The 27,165-nt window shown below is 46.7% G+C and overlaps 1 long non-coding RNA gene across 1 annotated transcript in view; it reads right to left on the reverse strand.

Annotated features, from left to right (window-relative positions):
* LOC146870195 (uncharacterized) overlaps positions 1 to 27,165 on the reverse strand; it is a 212,943-nt gene that overhangs the window by 177,318 nt on the left and 8,460 nt on the right. The window contains exon 2 of the long non-coding RNA XR_014959349.1: positions 3,219 to 3,767. This is a non-coding gene — a long non-coding RNA (uncharacterized LOC146870195). The remainder of the gene's footprint in view (positions 1 to 3,218; positions 3,768 to 27,165) is intronic.

The following is a 27,165-nucleotide window of genomic DNA, read 5'->3' on the forward strand; positions in this document are numbered from 1 at the left end:
GGGATCCCTGAAGATCAAATGTGAATGCTTCTCTGATGTACACCACTAAGACAAATCTAACCTGTGTTATCGGTATCCCTTGGTTATAATGAATGATTTAATGTGCTACAGTGCTTATGCCAACCAGGAGAAAATGAAAGAAAAATGGCAATACTTTTAAAGACTGTGTTCACAACATTGGGCCCGATTCCGATCTCGTTGGGAAAGCCTTCCCAATGACTCGGATCGGGAATGCCTTCCAAACGACTTGTACGGGCGCAGTCCGACCGATGGAGTAGGATGAAATGTGTGGCAAATCCAAATGACCCGCACGGAGCACAAAACGGATGACCGACTCATACGGAACACAATCCGTCCGAGCGAATCATACGGAAAGGAGGCTGATGTGGCCGACGCTGCAACATAGCTAAGCGTGAATGGGACGGACTTGGACCACCCTGCAAATACATGAACAAGTATCGGGTCGGTCTACGGAATGTTTCGGTTATGCTTAATAAAATACAATAGAAACAGACAGAAAATGTCCAAACAAGTATTGCCAATGGCAAACAAAAAAGCCACACCCACAACTCTACCTATATAAAGAGCCAAAATCATGCCCATGATCCTTTGCAAATTTCCCACAACTGCCAGGACATAGCCACTGATACACTTCTCTCTGCTACATACACTCACACCTCATCCACCACACAACCTGCACACATCTAGCACTTGTGATATACTACACTCTCAAACACACACTTATTTACTCATACACACTCGTCCCTCACCTTCACACTCACCCACAAATCCATCTCCACCACCACCCCTCACTGTGCCCCCAAAGAAGAATCCCAAATTTACAGAGAAAGAGTTGGAAGTCATGGTAGATGAAATTATCAGAGTAGAGTCGCAGTTATTTGGGAACTTAGTCCAACAGACCCCCTTGTCCCAGAGAAATAAGATGTTGGACAGGATTGTCAACAAGGTGACCGCTCAAGCACCCTGCCTGCGCACAATGGGAGATATTAGGAACAGGTACTATGATGGGCGAAGGAGGGTCAAGAAGCTGCTTGCCAGAGACCATGCACTGAGTTAACGGACTGGCGGTGGCCCTCCTGCAACACCCGTGCACTTCACTTCCTGGGAGGAAAAGGTGCGGACCATCCTTCCGCAAGAGGGCGTCTATGGAAAAGCAGGTTTACCAGAGCCTGGTGAGTACATACTCAAATAGCCAATAATGTTAACAAATACACAGCCACAGACATTACTGTCAACAACACAGTGAAACTAAACACAGCTAAAAAAAACTAGAGCAAAAGAGCATGTAATGTGTATGCCAATTTGACTAACAACATATCTGCAATGTAACAGGAAATCTCACCATTTCCAAAAATTTGCAAACTTAGTACTAACTCACAGCAAGGCTATGGATCCAAACACCAGTCACCTGCGTCAGCCATTTTATCTGCACACATTAATTCCCAGGAAAGCTGGGTCACAGAAAGGGTGTTTGGGATGGCTGAGAAGGTGGGTGAGCTAAAAGCATGATGGGAGTTGTAGTCACAGCTAACACTTCTCCTCCCACATAGCCCAACAAGCCCACCAGGAACTGTGCTTACCTCACAGTCAATGGAAAAGTACTGCCAAGATGGCTTACACTGGGGACTGATGTGAGGAGAACAAGGCCTGGATGGGAGTACTATCTAAACAAATGCCAGGCAGAGTCCCCTGCACCGCTGCAGCCTGCACCTGAGGGTCCCCCCGAAAAACATAAGAGGGGTCGTCTGAAGAGGAACACATATAAGACAGATGGCTACGCATCCCCCCAGGAAGTGTCAACTTCCTGGGGGGATGCGTAGCCATCTGTCTTATGTCTCCTGATCAGGCCTCGGCATAGTTTGCATAGTTTTGCTATGTAAAACTCTGCAAAGTTACAAAAAGACTCCACGAAGTTCCGCGAGTGGCGGAATGCAGTGCGAACTGCAGTTTGTGCTGGTATTCCTGCCGCTCGGGTAGAAATTCTACTCGAGCGGCAGCTCGCGCTCGTGATCTTACCGTTCGCTATCGCGAACTTACCGCTCGCGTGCGGGTAAAAAACTCCGCTGCACATCGCGAAGCAGAGTTTTCTACACTCCGCGAACTCCACGGAGTGCGAAGTGCATAAAACTCCGTTAAGTCCCTGAACAAAGCGAAGTTCACCTCCCAGGCCTACTCCTGATATCCTCCATTGTGTGCCAAGCGGACACTTTGTTGACTGTCACTGAACTGTCCCACATTGGATGGAGGGTCTAAGTTGGCCAAAGGACTCAAATTACTCTGGACTTGGCACTACCAACTCCTCTGTGAACTTTGTCCATCATAATTTTGTACAGCACTATCCCTTTTTGTCTACATCAACCCATGCACTGAAATAAATCACTCTTCACAGAATACTTGCTTATGTCGTGAATGAAACACTATTGTTCAGATTGAAATGAGGCACAAACATACAAATAATGGAATGACAATGCCATTGGCTGAGAAACAACTTCAGAAATTCACCTACTGGCTTGCGAGTAGATGAAACCTGACACAGCATGAGAGATACACACATCAAGGTAATCACAACACCCATGGTGCAAGGTATAGATCATTATTGAATCTACTGTTATTGAATGAAACAACATTGCAATGCACAAAGAACAATCACTGTCAGAAAAACTGATCATCAGGGCATAAACACAGCATGTAAATGAATGTTAGATGTGTGTAAACAGACAAGGCACACTTCAATATTGAGCACAGTTTCATTCCACAGGAACAACCTGTTGCCCTCACACAAAGTAAAATCAAATCACACTGTGACAAAAAGCACAAATGAAGACACATTGTGCATGAGTTCTGAAGTGAGTGTGTGGCACAGAGTCTGGATCCAAAGCTAATTTGCAATCTATCACTGCATCATGGGTCTGGGAGGTCAGAAGTCTCCATGCACCAGCAAAAGGACCCTGGGATGGAGATACAGGGAACAGTCAGGAACTCATTAATCATTTGCTCACATTTCCAAGAGACAAAGCAAATTCACCAATTTGTACATGTGAACACTAGCTAGGATTCATGTTACCACTGTATCTGGGACCCGACAAACTCAGATGATCATGTTAAGTAGCATACACTCACACGCATACAAACATATCGTACATCAGACACATATCATGCAACCAAACTGCTTTGTCACCTCATTATTGCATACTTACACTCATGTGTAAAAGTTGTTGATGAGCTGTCTCTGAACATCCTCCTCCTCATCACTGGCAACATGTCCCAGTCCTGGATCCTCCCTTGCTGGCGGCTGCTGGTCTCCGACATCTTGTATGAGCAGAAGCTCATTCCTCAATGCCAGGTTGTGGAACATGCAACACGCCAGGAGGATCTTACAAACCTTCAATGGTGCATATTGGAGAGCTCCTCCTGTGAGGTCCAGGCAGCGGAATCTTGTCTTCAGAAGGCCAAATGTCTGCTCAACCACTTGCCTGGTCCTCCCATGTGCCTCATTAAAACAAACCTCAGCAGGGGTGACAGGGTTCCGGAGTGGTGTCAGCAACCATGGCAGAGTCTCCTACACTGGACACAGAAAAAGCTTCAGTTGTTTGAAAACAGGGCATGCAGGCTGCAAATGTGGGGCCAACTGGTCTACCTACTCCTCAATGAGTAGTCTGGTGACGCAGTATCACCTGATGCTATCCCATTCTTCCATGGTCTGGAGGTCGGGGAAAGGCCTGTGGACTGCTGGCCTCCTGCGGTACCTATGTTACAAGTGCAAACATAGTTGAGTTCACTTCCAAATGTACGAAGGAACATGTAATTACACAAACACCATTAAATCAAGACACAATGAAGTTAGAGGCCAGAGGTTGAGCCTAGATACAGAGCACAGCTATGTGACCCTTACCAGACATGTTACTTTAACTTTTCACTGGTATCTGTCACTGTCCATGTGATCAAACATCACTGACTCATCACAATGTCATCTTTCTGTGAGTAGGTGTACTCCTGTTGCCCTGCAGGGTTTGAGTATGTGTTGTGGTGGACAGATGCTGTGACTTTGTGTCACATACATATGTGTGTCTGGCACCTCTTGTTCCACCATCAAACGTGTGTTTGTCCTAGAATGTGGCGTGCTGGGTGAACCTTCCTGATGCTGATATTCGCTCATTGGTCATACACAACAGTACATTGACCCATGGTTGTATTGGAATCACAATGATGGCTTGTCAATCATGGATTCATCGGCATACATCCAGTGATCCACGCTGTCATCGTGGCCTCTGCAATGTCACCTGTCAAGGGAGGTTTTAATGAGGCACGATGCTGCTGATCAAGGTGGGTGGGGTTTAGACTGGCAAATTGTGACTTGGCTCCCGGCAAGGCCCCTTCCTACAATGCAGCCTCCCTGCACCGGCCATGCCCTAGGAGTCATGTTTGGGTATGTGAGATGACAGTGCTTCTTGTAAGGCAAGTGACACAGTGCCCAACAGTGAGTCTGCTCAAAAGTCTGGCCCCCATCCTCAATTTCCATCTCAGCAGCTCAGCAGACAGGATACTGGCACCACAGTGCTGTGGCCTGGAGGGAATTGTGGAAGTGTGTTAGTCTCTTGATGTGGTTTTTGGTGGTCCCCCATGCTTGGGCTGCATGTGACTCTGGTGCACCCGCTCATCAACCGATGCCTGATTGCCCACATTGCCAATCCTAGCCATATATGGAATACTTCCTGATTTGACTCAATACGCATATGGCTCAGTGGAGTTCAGCCCCCTGTTGTGTGTGTGGGCCCAGGCTAAGCCAACTTCCACACTTACACACATGTTGTGTTTGTTCTGCAGTGTGTGGCTGGTCGGTTGTCTTTGTGCATCTTCCCCCGTTCATTTCAACTGTATTTGAAGGTCATTGAGTGGATGGTGTGTTTTGTTTCTTTCTCTACTGGTCCTGGGCCTCCTACATCTCCACTCTGCACATTCCTTAGGTTTGGCAGTTAACGTCACCCTTTTCTCACAACAGTGCTGCGACGTTATCCCTCCAACCCCCTAATTGCAGGGCCATGCTGAGGGGTTGAGGCCCACAAGCTCCTTTTTGTCACTACAGTCTTGGGGGTTAGCCCACAATCCGTAATTGCTGGACCATGCTGGGGGATGAGCCCCACAAGCATCTTTTCAACAGAACCGTGCTCAATCAATTAATCAATCAGGATTTGTAAAGCACGCTACTCACGCGTGAGTGTTTCAAGGCGCTGCGGGGGGGGGGGGGGGTGAGGGGCAGCAGATCTGTTCAGCCGAAGAGCCAGGTCTTGAGAGTCTTTCTGAAGGTGTTCAGGGAGGGGGCGTGCCTGATGTCTGCCGGGAGTTCGTTCCATGATTTGGCCGCGATGTGGGAGAAAAATCTTCCACCTGCTCTGTCTCTGTGGATACGCGGGGTTTCCGCCAGTGAGAGGTTGGAAGATCGGAGGTTCCTTTTGGGTACTTGGAAGTTGATTCTGTCATTGAGGTATTCGGGTCCGGTGTTGTGCAGGCATCTGTAGGCGTGGGTTTGAATTTTGAAGGTGACTCTTTCCTCCACGGGGAGCCAGTGGAGCCTATGTAGGTGTGGGCTGATGTGTTTGTGCTGGTGGATGTAGAGGACGAGTCTGGCGGCGGTGTTCTGTATCATCTGGAATTTGCGGAGTAGCGACTTGTTGATGCTGGTGTAGAGTGCGTTTCCATAGTCCGGTCTACTGGTGATGAGTGCATGGGTGACTTGTCTTCCTTGACTCAGGGGGGATCCACTTGAAAGTCTTGCAGAGGATTCGGAGGGTGTTGAAGCAGCTGGAGGTGATGGTGTTCACCTGTTGGTTCATGGTGAGGTATGAGTCGAGTACGATGCTGAGGTTTTTGGCATGGTCTGAGGGGGTTGTGGGCTTCCTAGGGCGGATGGTCACCAGGTGTTGTCCCATGCCGAGGGGGTGGTTCCAAGGCCGAGGACTTCTGTCTTCTCGGCATTGAGCTTAAGGCAGCTGTTGGTCATACAGATTGCTACTTCCTACATCCCTTTTTGGAAGTTGAGTCTGGTGGTGGTGGGGTCTTTGGTGAGGGAGAGGATGAGCTGGGTGTTATCGGCGTAGGATATGATGTTAAGGCCGTGTTGTCAGACGATGGCTGTGAGGGGGGTCATGTAGACGTTGAAGAGGGTTGGGCTCAGTGGCGACCCCTGTAGGACTCCGCATGTGATAATCGTGGGGTCGGAGAGGAAGGGTAGTAGTAGTAGTCTGATTCTTTGGCTTCTTCTGGTGAGGAATCCAGTCTAGGGCTGTTTCCTGTATGCCGGCATCATGTAGTCTGGCGATGAGTGTACGGAAGGAGACGGTGTTGAAGGCGGCTGATAGGTCGAGTAGGATGAGGGCGGGGGAGAGTCCTTGGTCCAGGAGGGTGCGGATGTCATCTGTTGTGGCCAGTAGGGCGGTCTCGGTGCTGTGGTTGCTCCGGAATCCGGATTGGGATGGGTCGAGGACAGCGTTGTCTTTGATGAATCGTGTTAGTTCCTTATTGACTCTTTTTTCTGCTACTTTGGCTGCGAAGGGGAGGAGCTTGATGGGCCAGTAGTTCTTGAGGTTGGTGGGGTCGGCTGTGGGCTTCTTGAGCAGGGGCCTGACTTCTGCGCGCTTCCAGTCGTCTGGGAAGGTGCCTGTTTCAAAGGAGGTGTTGATGATGTGTTGTAGTTTGGGTGTGATGGCGGGGCAGGAGTCCGTGGAGGCTCCCGAGTGGATGCCTTTCATGGTCGAGGTGGTGTCTTCGGCTGTGATTGGAGTCCAGGTGGTGATGGTGGGCTGGCTAGGGTGTGTGGGGGCGGGCCAGCTGTGGCGTCTGATGGGTGGTTGGTGAAGTTGTTGTAGAGGTTTTTGATCTTGAGGTGGAAGAAGGTTCCAAGCTTGTTGCGGAGGTCTTGGGACGGGGTGATGTCTGTGGCTTCGCTGCAGGGGTTGGTGAGTTCCCGCATGATGGTGAAGAGTTCTTTGGAGTTGGTGGAGTTTGTGTGGACTTTGTTGTAAAAAAAAGTCCTTTTGGTAGTTCTGATTTGGATGTGGTAGTGCTGGGGTGGTTAACCCGCTAATTGCTGGAACATGCTGGGGGGTTGAGCCCCACAAGCACCAATCTGTCACTACAGTGTTGGGTGGGTTGGCTCCCATTCCACAATATGGATAAACATCGCTGGGTGTTTGTACACAAAACCCCAATTTGGCATGACAATGCTGGTAGTGTTAGGTATCCACCACCTATGGGGTGGACAATGGTGGGGGAATGATCGGCATCCACCTCCCTATGGGGTAGACAACAGTGGGAGTGTTAGGCATGCACCCCTCTATGGGGTGGACAACAGTGGAAGTGGTGGGCATCCACCCCCCTATGGGGTGGACAACAGTGGGGGAGTGAAGGTCATCCACCTCCCAATGGGGTTGACAACAGTGGGAGTGTTAGGCATCCACTCCCCTATGGGGTGGACAACAGTGGGAGTGATGGGCATCCACCTCCTATGGGGTGCACAACAGTGGGGGAGTGTTAGGCATCCACCCCCCTATGGGGTGGACAACAGTGGGGGAGTGTTGGGCATCCGGCCCCCTTTCAGGTGGACAATGGTGGGGGAGTGTTAGGCATCTACCCCCCTATGGGGTGGACAACAGTGGGAGTGATGGGCATCCACCTCCTATGGGGTGCACAACAGTGGGGGAGTGTTAGGCATCCACCCCCCTATGGGGTGGACAACAGTGGGGCAGTGTTGGGCATCCGGCCCCCTTTCAGGTGGACAATGGTGGTGGAGTGTTAGGCATATACCCCCCTATGGGGTGGACAACAGTGTGAGCGATGGGCATCCACCCCCATGGGGTGGACAACAGTGGGAGTGATGGGCATCCACCCCCTATGGGGTGGACAACGGTGGGAGTGATGGGCATCCACCTCCTATGGGGTGCACAACAGTGGGGGAGTGTTAGGCATCCACCCCCCTATGGGGTGGACAACAGTGGGGGAGTGTTGGGCATCCGGCCCCCTTTCAGGTGGACAATGGTGGGGGAGTGTTAGGCATCTACCCCCCTATGGGGTGGACAACAGTGGGAGTGATGGGCATCCACCTCCTATGGGGTGCACAACAGTGGGGGAGTGTTAGGCATCCACCCCCCTATGGGGTGGACAACAGTGGGGCAGTGTTGGGCATCCGGCCCCCTTTCAGGTGGACAATGGTGGTGGAGTGTTAGGCATATACCCCCCTATGGGGTGGACAACAGTGTGAGCGATGGGCATCCACCCCCATGGGGTGGACAACAGTGGGAGTGATGGGCATCCACCCCCTATGGGGTGGACAACGGTGGGAGTGATAGGCATCCACCACCCCCTTTGCACTACATTGCTGCAAGAATTCCTCCGCAACACCAATATTGACAGTGGTCTATCACAAGCTGTGTATTATTTTGCCTTTCGCGGTGTAGTGACATTTTTGTGTGGGGTAGGTGTCTGACTTACCATCTGTGATAAATGCGTCGGTTCGGGTTGTGGTATCAACCAGAGGCATACAGTATAGGAATGACATGTGCAATAGGATATATGGCTGCTCCGTCTCGTTCACAGGGATCGTGCCATGGCGCGAATCAGAGCTGAAATACTGCTTTATGGATGCTCTGACGTGCTGGAGGTAGCGACCTGTTCGGCGCGTAGAAAGTACGCATCGTACTTGGTCGGTCAGAAACTGATTGGGAAATGCCTCGGGATGACTCCATTCAGCGTTTATGGAGCCTACTCGAAAGGAAAATGGAGCCGGAATCGGAGGATACAGGTCGTTCGGAAATTGGAGACTTTTGCGCATCATACTTCGTCATTTAGATGGACCGGCTCCCGGGACGAGTCTGTCGGAAGGTAAGGCTATGGACAATTCTGGGAGGGTCTTCCGACGAGATCGGATTCGGACCCATAATGTGCTAGTTACATCAAAAAGTTTTAGGTAAGTTCTTAAGGGCATATTTTGTGTGGTAATAATGCCAGACACTACAAAAGGCAATTGCAACATTGCTGTCTTTACTCGGAATGGGGCTGGAATGTTGCAGGGCATGTTAATACGAACAACTAATTAGTTGCAGATCTTTAAAAAAGCGCAAAAATGTACACGTATAACTAAATCTCCTGATGCTTGCAGTTAAATGCAATACATGCCGAAAATAAATAAAACAGTAAATAATAATGTTATAACTCCATTTAGCTCAGTGTCCAGCTTCTTCCAACCTGAGCAGCAAGCACCTGTAAATATCATAATGTTTCTGCAATAGTGCATGAGTTATCAGAAACAGCAGGAGTTTCATTTCTGAAATGGTAGCATACTTGCCCCTCTCAATAGAAGCATACTATAGTGACAACTGTTGACTTTGTCAGTGCTCGCATTTCTATTGATATAGTGAGGCCAATGTGATTTGCCATAACTACCTTTTCAAACCCGAATGTTATCCCAGTATCTCAGAAAATTGAAATGTTAAAGTTATGAGTGAGTCCGCAAATCAATAGCTAATCGCCATTATGTTCCTGGTTGATGTTAGAAAGACCAAGTCACACTGCCATTCTGGGAAACAACTCCTTAGGGGATGCGTGTTCAATTTATGGCAAGCATGGCATTTTATATTTAGCAGCATTTGAAGACGCGCTTACAGGAAAAGCCTAGCAACTGCATTTTCACTGCAGGTTTTGAAACAGCAACATGTCACAAGAACAAGGTTAACATGTTCTGTGTCAAATCATAAGAAAGTGGCTATTTATAAAACAATCTTGATTATAGAGACGTCATGATGCTTTTAAGTGAAGATGATAGTCGTAATTGCCACTATGTGCAAGTTTGTACAGCCACCAACTGATTTACATTTGCGCTAAATTCAAGCTTGGGGCAGACAAATTGTAGAGAGCAAAAATGATTATGCAAAATATTGGTTTTTGCCATGACTGGAGCAGTTTTGCCCACACAATGAACAATGCGGCAATCCCTCCCTCCTACCCCCAGCAAACACACAGACTCTATTTTTCAAACCAAGTTCAAGTCTAGGGTTTGACAACATCCTGTGAATCTGGGCAAATCCCGTAATCTCACCATACCTAAAAATAAATGGGTCCTCATGTAAAGTGCTCTGATACCTTCGGATCGAGTTTGCGCTATATTAAAGTGCAAAATAAAAAAACTAAAAAAGAGGAGAATGAGTATAAACACGTGCTTTCATGTGGAGTGCAGGGACAAAGGTAAAGGATGTGGTGTAATGGCTGGAGCGGTCATCTTAGATTCTGGGGAAGCAGGTGTTAGTCTCTGCCAGAGGCTCAACATAGACAGTTTCCAATAGACGAACAAGAGCATCAAACAAACAAATGTGTTAGCATTTAAAAAAAAATAAGTGTTCTGAAAAATTATGAAAGTTCGTACGCAATGTTACAGAAGGGATGTCAAGATTTACAGGGCTGTTTACAGAAATGGTGCTAGGAACAGCTACACTATGAAGAAACAAAAGGTAACTGTGACAATAAAACGGCTTGAAAGAAACAAAACAAAATTGTGCGCATACATGAACTGAAATAGACAAAAGCGAAAGGATAGAAGTGATAGGCTACTGCTCCGTGGGAGGGAGCAAGACACACGAAGGAGGGCCAAAACGCAGATTACCCACATAGAAGCAAGATTTTGGGAAGGACTTGTGAAGGGACTAATCAAAACCGTTGGGCGCGCTGTAAGCCCAAGAGTGGATACGACATGACTCAAAGAGACAGTGCATGCGCTGCCTAGGCTAGACCTAAAAATAATCTTCTTTGAAGTCTATTGCTTTTAAACATTTTTTTGCAATAGATAAAGTCAAGCCTATCACCTTTTTATAACATTTAATTGCAAACAGATTAGCCATGATCACTGGCTTGTCCAATATTTACAGCAGGACTACCATATTGAGTATTAGCTTTACACTAGCCAAAAAGTGCAATACATGCACTCTTTTTCAGTGGACGCATACACCTTCTGCCCATCAAATGCTTGTTGAGAGGAAGATCATCATAAGAGAGAGCCTAAGTTAGTCTTTCAGTGTTCCTTCATAAATCTTTACAGCCGGACCTAAAACAGGACCATATTCTAGAAAGAGGACTATGTGAGATCCTGCAACAGCATCACTGATCAAGGGGAAATATATGTTTCACTGCCAACACCAAAAGTGAGGAAGCACATTTAGAAAACATGCTTTGGGATTTTTGGGAAATTCCATGTGTGAATAATAACATCATTTTTACATAGCTCTCCATACCGCGTGTGTGTCTTTTGTAAGCACTGTAGATAACGTGCATTACTTGAACCCAATATTTTTGAGAATTCATTACCTTCAGATCGAATCATTTGTCAGCAGAGAACATCAACTTGATGGGCCACCTTGACAGATTGAAGGAGTTGTGTTTAAGGAAAAGACTGAACCGAGGTTTCTTGATATTAGTAAATGTAACAGGGAGCATAATTGTTTTGCTCGAGTTTCCAGATGTGTGTTTTCATTGTTTGAGAGAAGCAAAATGTTGCATTGTCTTTCCAAAAAGGTGGATCCATTGTGTCAGATACACATGATCTGCACCAGAGAACAAAGTCGAATGAATGGCTGAATATTTGAATGTGTTTGTGATCTCTATAAAGAATACAGCTTCTCAGAGAAAGACACAGAGCTAAAAGCTGAGCTGAGGGATTGTTAGGCATCCACCCCCCTATGGGGTGGACAACAGTGGAGGAGTGTTGGGCATTCACATCCCCTATGGGGTGGACAACAGTGGGAGTGTTAGGCATCCACCCCCTATGGGGTGGACAACAGTGGGATTGATGGAAAACCACCCCCTTATGGGGTGGACAACAGTGGGGGAGCTATGGGCATCCACCCCCCTATGGGATGGACAACAGTGGGGGAGTGTTGGGCATCCACCCCCCTATGGGGTGGAAAACTGTGGGGAGTGTTAGGCATCCACCACCTATGGGGTGGACAACAGTGGGAGTGATGGGAATCCACCCCGTATGGGGTGGACAATGGTGGGGAGTGTTGGGCATCCACCCCCCCTATGGGATGTACAACAGTGGGAGTTTTGGGCATCCATCCCTCTATGGGGTGGACAACAGTGGGGAAGTGTTAGGCATCCAACCCCTATGGGGTGGACAACAGTGGGGAAGTGATGGTCATCCACCCCCCTATGTGGTGAACAACAGTGGGAGTCTTAGGCATCCACCCCCTAAGAAACAAAAGGAAACTGTCACAAAACACTGCCTGAAAGAAACAAAAAAAATAGTGCGCATATATGAACTGAAATAGACAAAAGCAAAAGGATACAAGTGATAGGCATCTGTTCCGTGGGAGGGAGCAAGACACAAGGAAAGCCAAAATGCAGATTACCCACATAGAAGCAAGATTTTGGGAAGGGCTTGTGAAGGAACTAATCAAAAGTGTTGGGCGGGCTCTAAGCTCAAAGAGTGCATGCAACATGACTCGAAGACAGTGCATGCGCTACCTAGGCTAGACCTAAAAAATAATCCTCTCCTAAGTCTATTGCTTTTAACACATTTTTTGCAATAAATAAAGTCAAGCCTATCACCTTTTTATAACATTTCATTGCAAAAAGATTAGCCATGATCACTGGCTGGTCCAATATTTACAGCAGGACTACCATATTGAGTATTAGCTTCACACTAGCCCAAAAGTGCAATACATGCACTCTTTTTCAGTGGAAGCTTACACCCTCTGCCCATCAAAAGCTTGTTCAGAGGAAGATCAACATACGAGAGAGCCTAAGTTAGTCTTTCAGTGTCCCTTCATAAATCTGTACAGCCGGACCTAAAACAGGACCATATTCTAGAAAGAGGACTATGTGAGTTCCTGCAACAGCATCACTGATCAAGGGGAAATATATGTTTCACTGCCAACACCAAGAGTGAGGAAGCACATTTAGAAAACCATCTTTGGGATTTTTGGGAAATTCCATGTGTGAATAATAACATACTTTTTACATAGCTCTCCATACCGCATGTGTGTCTTTTGTTAGCACTGTAGATAACATGCATTACTCGAACCCAATATTATAACCCACAATTTGCCAACCTTGGAATAGTGAGCTGGTGCTTTGAGAGTTCATTACCTTCAGATCGAATCATTTGTCTGCAGAGAACATCAACTTGATGGGCCACCTTGACAGATTGAAGGAGTTGTGTTTAAGGAAAAGACTGAACCGAGGTTTCTTGATATTAGTAAATGTAATAGGGAGCATAATTGTGTTACTCTAGTTTCCAGATGTGTGTTTTCATTGTTTGAGAGAAGCAAAATGTTACATTGTCTTTCCCAAAAGGTGGATCAATTGTGTCAGATACACATGATCTGCACCAGAGAACAGAGCCGAATGAATGGCTGAATATTTGAATGTGTGTGTTCTCTATAGTGTATACAGCTACTCAGAGAAAGACACAGTGCTGAAAGCAGAACTAAGCGATTGCTAGGCATCCCCCCCCCTATGGGGTGGACAACGGTGGGAGTGTTAGGCATCCACCCCCTATGTGGTGGACAACAGTGGGATTGATGGGCAACCACCCCAAAAGGGAGTGGACAACAGTGGGGGAGTGTTGGGCATCCACCCCCCTATGGGGTGGACAACAGTGGAGAGTGTTAGGCATCTACCACCTATGGGTGGACAACAGTGGGGGAGTGATGGTCATCCACCCCCCTATGGGGTGAACAACAGTGGGAGTGTTAGGCATCAACCCCCCTAATGAACAAAAGGAAACTGTCACAAAACACGGCCTGAAACAAACGAAAAAAAGTAGTGCGCATACATGAACTGAAATAGACATAAGCGAAAGGATACAAGTGATAGGCAACTGTTCCGTGGGAGGGAGCAAGACACAAGAAGTAGGGCAAAATGCAGATTACCCACATAGAAACTAGATTTTGGGAAGGGCTTGTGAAGGAACTAATCAAAAGTGTTGGGTGGGCTCTAAGCCCAAAGAGTGCACACAACATGACTCGAAGAGACAGTGCATGCGCTACCTAGGCTAGACCTAAAAAATAATCCTCTCCTAAGTCTATTGCTTTTAACACATTTTTTGCAATAAATAAAATCAAGCCTATCACCCTATTTATAACATTTAATTGCAAACAGATTAGCCATGATCACTGGCTGGTCCAATATTTACAGCACGACTACCATATTGAGTATTAGCTTTACACTAACCAAAAAGTGCAATACATGCACTCTTTTTCAGTGGAAGCATACACCTTCTGCCCATCAAATGCTTGTTAAGAGGAAGATCATCATACGAGAGAGCCTAAGTTAGTCTTTCAGTGTTCCTTCATAAATCTTTACAGCCGGACCTAAAACAGGACCATATTCTAGAAAGAGGACTATGTGAGATCCTGCAACAGCATCACTGATCAAGGGGAAATATATATTTTTCACTGCCAACACCAAGAGTGAGGAAGCACATTTAGAAAACATGCTTTGGGAAATTCCATGCATGAATAATAACATAATTTTTACATAGCTCTCCATACCGCATGTGGGTCTTTTGTAAGCACTGTGGATAACATGCATTACTCTAACCCAATATTATTACTCACAATTTGCCAACCTTGGTATAGTGAGCTGGCTCTTTGAGAGTTCATTACCTTCAGATCGAATCATTTCTCTGCAGAGAACATCAACTTGATGGGCCACCTTGACAGATTGAAGGAGTTGTGTTTAATGAAAAGACTGAACCGAGGTTTCTTGATATTAGTAAATGTAATAGGAAGCATAATTGTCTTGCTCTAGTTTCCAGATGTGTGTTTTCATTGTTTGAGAGAAGCAAATTGTTACATTGTCTTTCCAAAAAGGTGGATCCATTGTGTCAGATACACATGATCTGCACCAGAGAACAGAGTCGAACGAATGGCTGAATATTTGAATGTGTGTGTGATCTCTATAGTGCATACAGCTACTCAGAGAAAGACACAGAGCTAAAAGCTGAGCTGAGGGATTGTTAGTCATCCACCCCCCTTTTGGGTGGACAACAGTGGGGGAGTGTTGGGCGAGTGTTGGGCATTCACCCCCCCATGGGGTGGACCACAGTGGGAGTGTTAGGCATCCACCCCCTATGTGGTGGACAACAGTGGGATTGATGGGCAACCACTCCCCCTATAGGGTGGACAACAGTGGGGGAGTGTTGGGCATCCACCCCCCTATGGGGTGGACAACAGTGGGGAGTGTTAGGCATCCACCCCCTATGGGGTGGACAACAGTGGGAGTGATGGTATCCACCACCCTATGGGGTGGACAATGGTGGGGAGTGTTGGGCATCCACCCCCCCTATGGGATGTACAACAGTGGGGGTGTTGGGCATCCACCCCCATATGGGTTGAACAACAGTGAGAGTGTTAGGTATCCACCCCCCTAAGAAACAAAAGGAAACTATCACAAAACACAGCCTGAAAGAAACGAAAAAAATAGTGCGCATACATGAACTGAAATAGACAAAAGCAAAAGGATACAAGTGATAGGCAACTGTTCCACGGGAGGGAGCAAGACACAAGAAGCGGGCCAAAATGCAGATTACCCACATGGAAGCAAGATTTTGGGAATGGCTTGTGAAGGAACTAATCAAAAGTGTTGGGCGGGCTGTAAGCCCAAAGAGTGCATACAACATGACTCGAAGAGACAGTGCATGCGTTGCCTAGGCTAGACCTAAAAAATAATCCTCTCCTAAGTCTATTGCTTTTAATACATTTTTTGCAATAAGTAAAGTCAAGCCTATCACCTTTTTATAACATTTAATTGCAAACAGATTAGCCTTGATCACTGGCTTGTCCAATAAATACAGCAGGACTACCGTATTGAGTATAAGCTTCACACTAGCCAAAATGTGCAATATATGCACTCTTTTTCAGTGGAAGCGTATACCTTCTGCCCATCAAAAGCTTGTTCAGAGGAAGATCAACATACGAGGGAGCCTAAGTTAGTCTTTCAGTGTTCCTTCATAAATCTGTACAGCCAGACCTAAAACAGGAGCATATTCTAGAAGGAGGACTATGTGAGATCCCGCAACAGCATCCCTGATCAAGGGAAAATATATCTGTTTCACGGCCAACACCATTTAGAAAACATGCTTTGGGAAATTCCATGCGTGAATAATAACATAATTTTTAACGGTTTTTACCATGCGTAGCCATTACATCGAATGCGTTACAACGCATGCGATGTTACAACACGTGGTAAAAACCACGCATATCATTACATCGCATGCGCTTTTACAACGCATGCGATGTAATGAGTAATGGCGGCTATCCAAGTCGTTGTGAGGAAACTGAGGCAGTTTCCTCATAACGACGAGCACCGCCCCTCAAAGCAGGAAGCAGGAACCGGGAGCAGAGATGGCGACGCTGGAGAGGAGAGAGGTAAGGGGGTTTGGGCTTGGGGTGGGGGTTACTTTTTTAGATTTTAGGGTAGTGTAAAAGTAGTGTTGTAATGTTTGTGTTGTGTGGTTTTGTTTTAACGTTTTAGGGTGTTTTTTTGTAGTGTAGTGTAGTGTTTTAGGGTTGTGTTAGTGTTTTAGGGTTTAGTGTAGTGTTGTAGTGTTTGTTTAGTGTAGTGTATTAGGGTTCAGGGAAGTGTTGTAGTGTTCTACGGTTTAGGGTAGTTTTGTAGAGTTTGTGCAGTGTAGTGTTTTAGGGTTTAGGGTAGTGTAATAGTGTTTGTGTAGTGTAGCGCATTAGGGTTTAGGGTAGTGTTTTAGTGTTTGTGTAGTGTTTTAGGGTTTAGGGTAATTTTGTAGTGTTTGTGTAGCGTAGTGTTTTAGGGTTTAGGGTAGTGTTGTAGTGTATTAGGGTTTAGGGTAGTGTTGTAGAGTTTGTGTAGTGTAGAGTTTTAAGGTTTAGGGTAGTGTAGTAGTGTTTGTGTAGTATAGTGTTTTAGGGTTTAGGGTAGTGTTGTAGTGTTTGTGTAGTGTAGTGTTTTAGGGTTTAGGGTACTGTAGTGCTTTGGGGTTTAGGGTAGTTTTGTAGTGTTTGTTTAGTGTAGTGTTTTAGGGTTTAGGGTAGTGTTGTAGTGTTTTAGGGTTTAGGGTACTGTTGTAGAGTTTGTGTAGTGTAGTGTTTTAGGGTTTAGGGTAGTGTTGTAGTGTTTGAGTAGTGCAGTGTTTTAGGGTTTAGGGTAGTGTTGTAGTGTTTGTGTAGTGTAGTGTTTTAGGGTTTAGGGTAGTGTTGTCGTGTTTGTGTAGTGTAGTGTTTTAGGGTATTGTCGGGGGGTTGTGCATGGTAGTGTAGTGTAATTGTAGGGAGAGGACTGGGGGTCAGGGGAGGGTTGTGCAGGGGTAGTGTAGAGTCACTTACCTTGAAAACTTTTACCACGAGTATAGCTTTACCACGCATGCCTTTGCGTTGTAATGGCATGCGTGGTAAAAGCATACTCGTGATAAAAGTTTGCGATGTAATGGTATTTCGTTGTCATTGACATCGCGTAGTAATACTCGCGTTATAATGGCAAGCGTGGTATTAGTATGCGATGTAATGACGTACATCCGCCAGAGTTAGTAGTAAAAAAAGTTAAGTATGTGACAAGAGAGATAAGTTCAGCAGAAGACGTGAACAAAGAAAGACAAACATACAGTGACAGAGGGATGGTGACTGCTTCATTCTCTTGCAGAGAGCACAAAAATGAACTGTAGTATTGCCAAACATAAACAGAATAGCATACCATGCATACTACAACTGCAGAGCAACTTTTTCCAAACACAAAAAGTTGAGAATTCATTTGTTAAGCACTTCAGCAGTAAGCTATCTCACAATTTTATACTAGGGGAAGGAGACGCACTATCGATGTAGACAGAATATACATTTTGATAATACCCTCCCAAAAATATCTATCCACACAGTTCATATAGAAACCAAACACTACATGCAGGCCCAGATAAAATGGCCAAATAGTCAACCCATAAAAACAAAGACATCACCTTGGCCAATGTCAGCCTCTGAAATGTTTTCACTTCAGAACCTTTAAGGTAGTTGCCTTTAATTGAGATATGCCAGAAGAAGATTTTGTTTAGCCAAAGACCTGGCATGGATGATTTTAGAGGCTTTGGGGATGTACCAGCAGTCAAAAGCACCTAGTGCAAAACAAGCCTTAGCAGCGCATTTGCAGTGGTATCAACAAAATATTTTAAAGCTAGACCAATGAGCCAGGTGGAGGATAATAGACCACCAGGTCTCAAGACTTTAGTAAGAGGTAATCAAGAGCAGGCCTCATGCATTGCTCCAAATACAATGGGCATTCTGATATTATGAGTGTGTTTTACGAGATTTAGATTGTGTTTGTGTGCTAGGACATGTAACACAATGGAAGAGGTGTAGGTAAGTCAGGGCACGCCCTCCACAGTTACAAATCAGATATCACAACAAGATGCGATGGCTTATGGTAAAGAACCAATTAGGTCTATATCAAAGGTATTCCGTATCTGGTGACAAGAAATTTTCAATGAGATGCCAATCATATTGGAAGAAAAGGCCTCACCCACTTTTTGTGGCATGCTTTATCTTTGGCAACCTCATCCCACCCAAGTAAGATAATGCCACCAGGACGGACTCAACCTCAAATAGTAGGGAGTTCTTAGATAAATCTGACTGGTGAAGGAGGAGTCCAGAATAACTAAAAGTACCAGAAAGTAAGCCCAAGCTGTTACCTTTATTCACGGGTTCCTCCCGTGCATCTACAAACAATATGAGGATGAAGTGCGGGCATAATGGCCCCACCATCCTTGATAAGCCAATATGTTTTCACCCTACTGTTCACTAATACTGGTCAAGGGCATTCTTCAGGGCAGTGAGAATCCATACCACTACACCTCACATTAAGTTAGTGAGTGTAAAGAAGAAAGGGGTCAAAGTATGTCCTACATTGACACTGCAGGATAAGCGTCCTAGAATATTTACAATCAAACAAAAGTTGAACAATTAGAAAAAATACATTAAAAGAGATTGGTTCTCAAGAAGTATAGTGCATGCAGAGTACTTTCACACACATCAGTGTAAAGCAGATTTCTTCATACTGTGGTGGGCCGTGGCTGCATTCCCAGGGGGGCGCAAATGGCTCTTGAAGTACTTGTAAACGAAGAAGGTCTGGAAGCGTGAATTTAGTCATTTGGCACATTTTCAGGGATTCTTCATTTACGTATAGAAGCTGAAGGGCTTTAACACAGAGTATGAACTGTGATTCTGGATGCCCTGAGGTGGAGGTCACTGAGTGGGATGGGAGGGTCAAGGCTGTGGCCAAAAAGAGCAATAGATTCTGTAACAGTTTTGTTATTTTCCTAACCTTAATGTAACTGCTTACAAATAAATGTGCACATGCAAGTTAAGTTAATCAATTTTACTCCTCAGTTGCCTAATGCAGTCAAGGAAGATGTCTGTATGTGACCAGAAAGCAGCACCACTAGAGTTATGCATCAGGAAAGGACCAAAGTTATGCAGCAGGGTTAAATTAATTATGTTGCAAGAAAATGCAAATAATACGGCTTACGGCCTAAATACGATGTTGGTCAGGAAGCATTCCGACTGACTCCTTGTCAGAAGGGTTTCTGACTGACTCAGGTTCGGGGAGTCCGACCGACCAACCGACCAACCGATAGCGATGTTTTTGAATACCGTTCGGTCAAACTCCTATTGACTTGAATGGGAATCTGTGTCCCGACCGACAACACAGACTCCCATTGAAAAAAGAGGTGGGTGCGGAAAACCTTGCACCCTGTGGCAGGCACCCCATGGTCCCTGCCACAATGTGCATAGTTAGAAAGAGGGACCCGATGGGTACCCCCATGGGCCCCAACCGGAGGCCCCTGGGTTTATTGGGGCCTGATACGGGCCCCCAAAGTCAGTTTCTGACAGCCGATCCATGTCAGAATGACCGAGTTGGATCGGCTGTCAGAATCCGATATCGTATCTATGATTTGGCTCAGACTCTCCAAATGCCGGTCGGAACCGATTTGCAATGACCGACCGACTACCTTGTATCGTATTTGGTTAGTCAGAAATGTTTACAAGTCGAGCGGAAACTTGGCTTCCAACATGGGCTTTGTCAAACCGAATGCCATTTGTAGCCTTTCCAACTGACATCTTAATGAGGCTCTTAATGTGGCACATTTTATGATAGTATGTCATTATGTTTCCGTTGGTACACATGTAAATACTGTTTGGGCAAAGATTTCACTTCATTAGTACCAATTTACCACTGAAATACACCAACGAGCAACTTAAAGGTGACTAATTACCTTTTGTGAAGGGCTGTTCACTGTGTGGAAACACATCGCCACATTTTTAATACCTTTCAATCCGTTTGAGCTAGAAAAAGGTTCTTTGTTAAAATTAGCTGATTACGCAGCAGGTGACTGATAAAGTGGCAAATGCGGCAAATTCATAATTATGTGGGAAATTCCACAGAATTGTATAATTTCTGTGGTCCTGGTAGAAAATCACAAAACTGAATCCTGGTTGGTGCAGTGGGGAATAGTGGTATAATAGTGGTATGTGTATATATGGTGTTACAAAGTCCGAGCCGGTGACAGACAACACTGTGAATATGTAAGTTATCATATTTATCTACATATTTTAGTAATAAGTAATCAGGCTACACCTAGAAACATTTTGATTGAATTAAAAAGAAGCACTTAAGAACTCATATGGTGACACCCTCACATTACCTCTCAATAATAAAAAACCTTTGTGGAGTTACAAGTGGCTCCATTACTTCAAGCCTTTACTGGCTCCCAATGTTAACTCAATTTCTCGTGGGCAAATCCCCAAATCCAGATGCCTAAACACAAAAGATCCGACTCTGTGTAATGTAAATGATGCTCCTGTAAAGGAGCGCTCCAATGCCCTTGGGCAGAGTTTGCCCTGAATAGAACAGACAAAAAACTAAAGATACAGAGCATGTTTCAAGACTGTAGTGATTATCAAGCATTAGTGGGAGATGGATGAAGGAGACAGAGGAGATGTCGTGCTCAGGGCCGCTGCTGTCTATCACTAGTGCAACAGGTGTAGTTGCACTGGTGCCAGATGTGCAAGGTGAACACAACACACCAATTATGTGGAGCAGAATTTGTTGGTGAAAATCTGTTTTTGTTTGATGAATTTGCTCTTTGTAGGTTTCAGATTTATTGTGGATTATGAGCTACTAAAAAAGTATCCATGAAATGATCTCATAAGCCCGACCTCCTGTGCTCAGCTCTGCCCCTCCGCCCTTGCCATAGAGTTTTGAAAGGGGATCAACTTTAAAATATTTTGCTTTGAAGGCCTCAGAAAAAAAAGTTTGATGACCCCTGGTGCAAAGTAATTTTGACACTGCACAGCAAACAGAAAACACACGAGTGTTGTGGAAACATGCACAAACCTGAATATATGTTGATTACCATAACTTAAGGGATAATGGGCTTCAAGATCTAGGTGAAGATGGTAACTTCTGTAATCATACATTAAAGATGGATAGAATAGTTTGGGCACTCGTTTGCACTATTCCTGGGAATATAGGCAAATGTGACACAGTCCTCAGAATCACGTTCTTAGCTACCTGAGGGTCAACATGCCGAAGGGTAATATAAGTAAGTAGATTTATTGCTAACTCCAAACGTATTGTCTTAATAATCATTTAGCCAAGATCGAAAGATAACCATTGTGTGTGTAGCTCCCACCTGTTAAATCATTGGTAGCAGTGGGGGCCCTCCACCAATTGTCCTTAAGTAATTGTTTAACCAAAATGGGTATCTACTTCTTATCTATGTTGCAACCCACTGAGAAACCATTGGTGACAATGGGAGCCTATTTTCACATAACATCACTTATCCTTAATGCCAGTTGAATAACAAAACAACACTACACATCACTCACATACTCGTACTGTTGTGATGGAGGATTGTATTCCCTCCCAAAAATGTCCACCTCTTTTTCTTTTCCCCCTAATTGTATGGAATGGACATCCAGAGCAGCAAATCAGCTGTGTCGACCAGAGAGACTGATGCACTGGGTTCTGCCCCTTAAGATGTTTTGATTTTCTGCGCTTATCCCCCATTTTTTGGACTTTTTACTCTGAGTGAGTCTCACTACTGGTGTCTCACCCACAGTATTCCCATAGAAAATGGACTGTGTGTGTTTACCCCCAGTGTCCTCCTTTTAAGATAAGGCTGTTGCGACACAGCCCAGGTAAGGATCACTTGGCTGGTTACAGGTGAACAGGTGTGCAAATGCATGTGCGCACGTGACCTGGCTGCACATGGGAGACTACTGTCATGCAAAGCCCTGTAACCGTGCACAGGCCTGGCATGATGGGGATTAGGTATTCACCTGGGATAGGCCTTATAAGGTTAGTGTCACTAACAGGGAAAGTCAGTGTGCTTTACTGTTTTGTGTGTAGTAGCCCCCCCCCCCTATTACACAGAGAGAGAGAGAACTGTCTTCGAGTGTAGTTTCAAACCTCCTTGGCCTACAGATACCATTGACGTTGTTTTGTGTCTCTAGCATGGTTCATAGTAGGCCGCATTGTCTTTTACACATGTTACTATATAAACAAGCTTGCTTGTGTGCCACATTGTACATTCACACGGGACTTGCATATGTTTTTGTGTTCTGTTCTTTTCCTGAGATTTAGTCTGAACACCACAGACAAGGTAAAACAACAATGGGGGATATTCTCAAGAATGTGCGATAGCTACCTCAAAAGTAGCTTAACGCAACTCTTCACATCGCAGTCTATCGCGGGAAAATAACACTGTGGTAACGTGGTATTCTCCATACGGTGGCACCATGCGATTGACTCACCACAAGGCATCAAATGAACGCGCTAAAATCAATGCGATGCCGCAAAAATGCGAAACACGAACGGGATGACGCAAATCGAGATACAATAATCAGCGAAAACCAGCCACAGGCCTGCAATCCACACGCAACATGTGGGAAAAAGCACTACAAAAGTAGAAAAAAAAACACATACAAAAGCCAAACAACAGCGAAGCACAATGTAGTCAGCTGGAGCAAGTGCAGAGGACAACCAGAACCCCACAAGCCCCCCGGAGGACCACCCTGGGACCTCGGGGTTAGGGAAGGGCAAGGACAAGAAGAGTAGGAATAAGCAGTTCAGTCTGCTGGAAAACAGGATTCTGATAACGGAGGTGCTAGAACACCATCAACAACTGTTTGTCACCTCCACTGTGTCACTGGCAACTGAAAATGAAATATGGCAAACCATTGTGGACAAGGTGAATGCAGTCAGAGGACAATGGAAGAGGATAAGAGGCGCTGGAATTATGTCAAGCGCAAAACCAAGCAGAAACGCAAAACTAAGCAGAAACTCGCAAACAACCGGAAGGCAGCAATGCAGACTGGAGGTGGGAGTCCTGCACCACAGGAGGAGCTGGACGAGATGGAGGAAATGGTGGCCACAGTCATCAGTGGGGAGACGGTGGCAGGAGTCAGGGGCCGGGACACTGCTCAAAATGACCAGACACAACATCAAACGGGTGAGTAACTACCAGGAACTGGGGGGACTGGGGGCGATGGACACAATGGCACACATGCATAAGTAAGCATAGCACATCTGCTGACAAACCATGCCCCAGACCCCGAACTCCCACCAAGAGATCAATGCACCCAAGTATGCAACATCCCAGCACTGTATAAGCTCAGAAGTCAGAGGCACACCGCATGTAAGGGATAAGGGGAAGCAAAATCAGAGCTGCAGGGGCGGCTCCCCCAAAATGCGGCACACACTCATCACATGCAGAGCACATCAACATTGACAATAATGTGGCACAGTCCGCAACATGTCCACAACAGAACAGAGGTCACTACTGGTGCCGCTTGTGTGCAGAAACTGCCAATCACATATGGCATCGCAGCAAAATATGAGTTGACAATGTACAAGTACAAACACACATCCGTGATGTCGTCGAAATGTCCACTGTCACGCATCATATAGACAGCTCCCCACAAACATTCACAATGTACACTGTCATTCAGTCCAAATGTAAACATGTACAATGCGTCGACATACATGTGAACAAAATGTTAAACTGCATTTCCCCTTCACATTTGCAGAGGGAAATTCAACACCTCCTGCAGAGCAGTCCCAACCTCTCTTCTCTGATGACAAAGAGGACCACCACACCTTCGACTCCGACGCCCTCCGCAGCCCACTTCCAGGGGCAGGGCACGCCAGCTGGCAAGAGGAGTACCCACCTCCTGCACAGAACACACAGCAGGCAGCACCCACCACCATGGCTGCCTCCCAAGACCCCTACGACGAACACATGGCCTTCCAAAGCCGTGTGTTGGGGTGCCAGGAGAAGCAGGCTGAACAGGTGCAGGTGGGGTACACATGGCCTTCCAAAGCCGTGTGTTGGGGTGCCAGGAGAAGCAGGCTGAACAGGTGCAGGTGGGGTTCGACCGCATGGCAGACAAACTGGACGCCATACGTGGGTGTCTAAGTCCCATCAGGGACCACTCACAGTCCCTAACAGACACCCACAGTCTGCTCCATGCCCTCCAACGAACCATGACATTGCCAGAGTCCTGACTGTGCAACAAGAATGACTGTCTAGTCAGAGTGGCTCCAGCGAGCTCGCCCGGGAGTTGGGACTCATGCGGAGGCTCATGGAGTACATGGAGCGGACGCTGGCGGAAAGAGCGGCTGACACAGCTGCACACCAGCGAGAGGTAGCTGGGTCCCTCAATGGCATAAAGACCCTTCTCATGGCATTTCTGCCACAAGGCCAGGCGCTGATGCATGCTGCTGCTACCACTCCATCCACATCTCCAGCCCCTGATATGTCACTGCCACACAGTGCGGCACACATTCCACCTGCCCCTGAGGTGTCACTGCCGCACAGTGCTGGAGACAGAACACCACCACCCACATGTGAGATACCTGAAACATCAGAGGACGAAGATGCGGATGAATCTGCCATGGTGGTGAGAAGAAAGCGGTAGCATTCATCTCTGCCGTATGGCCTGTTTCTGCTTGGTTCTGCCCTCGCCATTATCACCTTCCACTGTCCCCCGATGCACTCTGCAACACTCACCTTGGACCTTGACATGGACTGCCATATTCTGTTTGGTCACCAAAGACACAGCTATCAGACTGCGGACTGAACTCCTCCTCTTCTGATGTACTTGTCCTTCCCTGAGGGACTCTGGCTGGCCCTCCACAAGCTATCAATGTAAAGTGGGGTTTGCATGGCCTTGTACTGCTCCAGCTACTACACTCCATTGCATGTGCATTAAACATTCATTTTCACACCGATGTGTCATGTCTATGATCTTGCAAGTGTGGAGGTATGGATGAATGTAGGGTCAATGATTCCCCCTTATGTCCATGTTGCTCATGTTGTGGGACTTGGGTAACAGGGTGACACATTGCCGATTGCGTTCCGGGTGGCGCCGACACTAGAACGGAGGCACATGCATTAGTCACTTCCTTGTCCAGCCCAGAACGGAAGCACGCCCAGAGTCCCGGGGTCATTGTTCACACCCTTATGCTGGACTGGCATACGCCAGGCCAGCCCACTACGCTTACGCTCACAAGGGGGGATGACAACGCTACATATCCCAGGTCTTCCCTGTGGGGATCTGGTGCTCACAGGTCTAGTTGTCAGCATGCCACAGCCACTTCCTCACGGCTGGTTCACACCCACACCACACCCATTCAGCACCGGCGTCACAGGACATGTAACCCTGCCAATAAAAAGGGCCTGGTGCACGTGCTGGACACCATTTCCACTCTGTAACTGTGTTTCTCCTTGTGGGTATCATTTCTGCCTGCGGGCCTAGGGCCCGGGCACAGTGCATTGCCCGGTGCCGGGGGTGACATGATGGCGTCTGCACCACGGGACTCAATCATAAAGAGTCCATGGCTTGTGGAGCACAGACTTGGTGGCACCAGATACACTGCGGCAGGCACAGGTACACCGCCACGGGACGGTGTCTTTGGGTGTACTGAGGTAGGGGCACCTAAAGTGCTGAGCGGGTGTGCAGCCTGTGATGATGCACCGTCCAGGCGGTCAGGAATGGTGACATTAATGTGAGCCCTGCTGGACCGCAGTGTAGGCCTGAGCCAGCGGGCAGTGCGGGCCTACCGTCACGTGGCGTAGCCTCGCCGTTCACAGAGTTAGTGGCACCTCTAGTACTGAGCGGGTGTGCAGCCTGCGAAGTGGCCGGGTGCACTGATATGTTCTCTGCCATAGCGAAACCAAGACCCAGAATCAAGTGTGTGACCTGGTGGCCCGCGGTGTGGGGCTGCATGATGTGAAGGGTGCCATGGTCACGGGCCACTGGCTTGGGGCTCCCACCGGCACGTGGTGGGCCCTCTTGGAGACACGCCAGTGGCAGAAGGTGAGCAGGGAGGCCTGGTTGCTCAGGCGCGGACAATCTCGACTAGGTGGCGGGTGGGGCTGGGGTGCAGCATCCTGTGTGCGCAGGGGCAGGCAAGCGCAGATGGCGTGTGCTACTGTATGGATTCTGCCATTCATGTCTCTGGTAACTATTTCAGATTAGGACCTGGGGGACTGCAGTGTGTACCGGCACGTGGTTGGAGACACACCGGTGGCTGCAGGTGAGCAGTGGGGCCTGGGTCTACAGTGTCGGCACTACTTCTCCCTCTCTTTCTCTCACCCTCTCTCTCTCTCTCTCTCTCTCCCTCCCTCTCTCTCCCTCTCTTTCTATCTCCCTCTCTCTCCCTCTCTTCCTCTCTCCCTATCTTTCTTTCTCTCTCTTTCTCCCTCTCTTTCTTTCTTTCTTTCTTTCTTTCTTTCTTTCTTTCTTTCTCTCTCTTTTTCCCTCTCTTTCTCTCTCCCCATCTCCCCCTCTCTTTCACTCTCTCTCTCTGTACTTTGATGGGTGCATGGCACACCTTCTTATCTGTATTTCTGTCTTACAGGATGCCCAGAGAAGACCCGTCGTGCCTCTTCAAGATTGTTGTTTTTTGTTTCATCTGTAATAAAGTTTTTATTTGGATTATATGATTTGAATATATGATTTCCATTTTTCTGGCCACACATGTATGTTAGGTATTGTGATTGTGCAACTTCAGGCAATTTGTTTGGTTCATGGTTTTGTGGTGTTGATGTGCATTTTCTTTGTCCAAAGGGAGGGG

This window comes from Triturus cristatus, chromosome 1_1 (genome assembly GCF_964204655.1).
Source record: "Triturus cristatus chromosome 1_1, aTriCri1.1, whole genome shotgun sequence".
In the NCBI taxonomy this organism is placed as follows: Eukaryota; Metazoa; Chordata; class Amphibia; order Caudata; family Salamandridae; genus Triturus; species Triturus cristatus.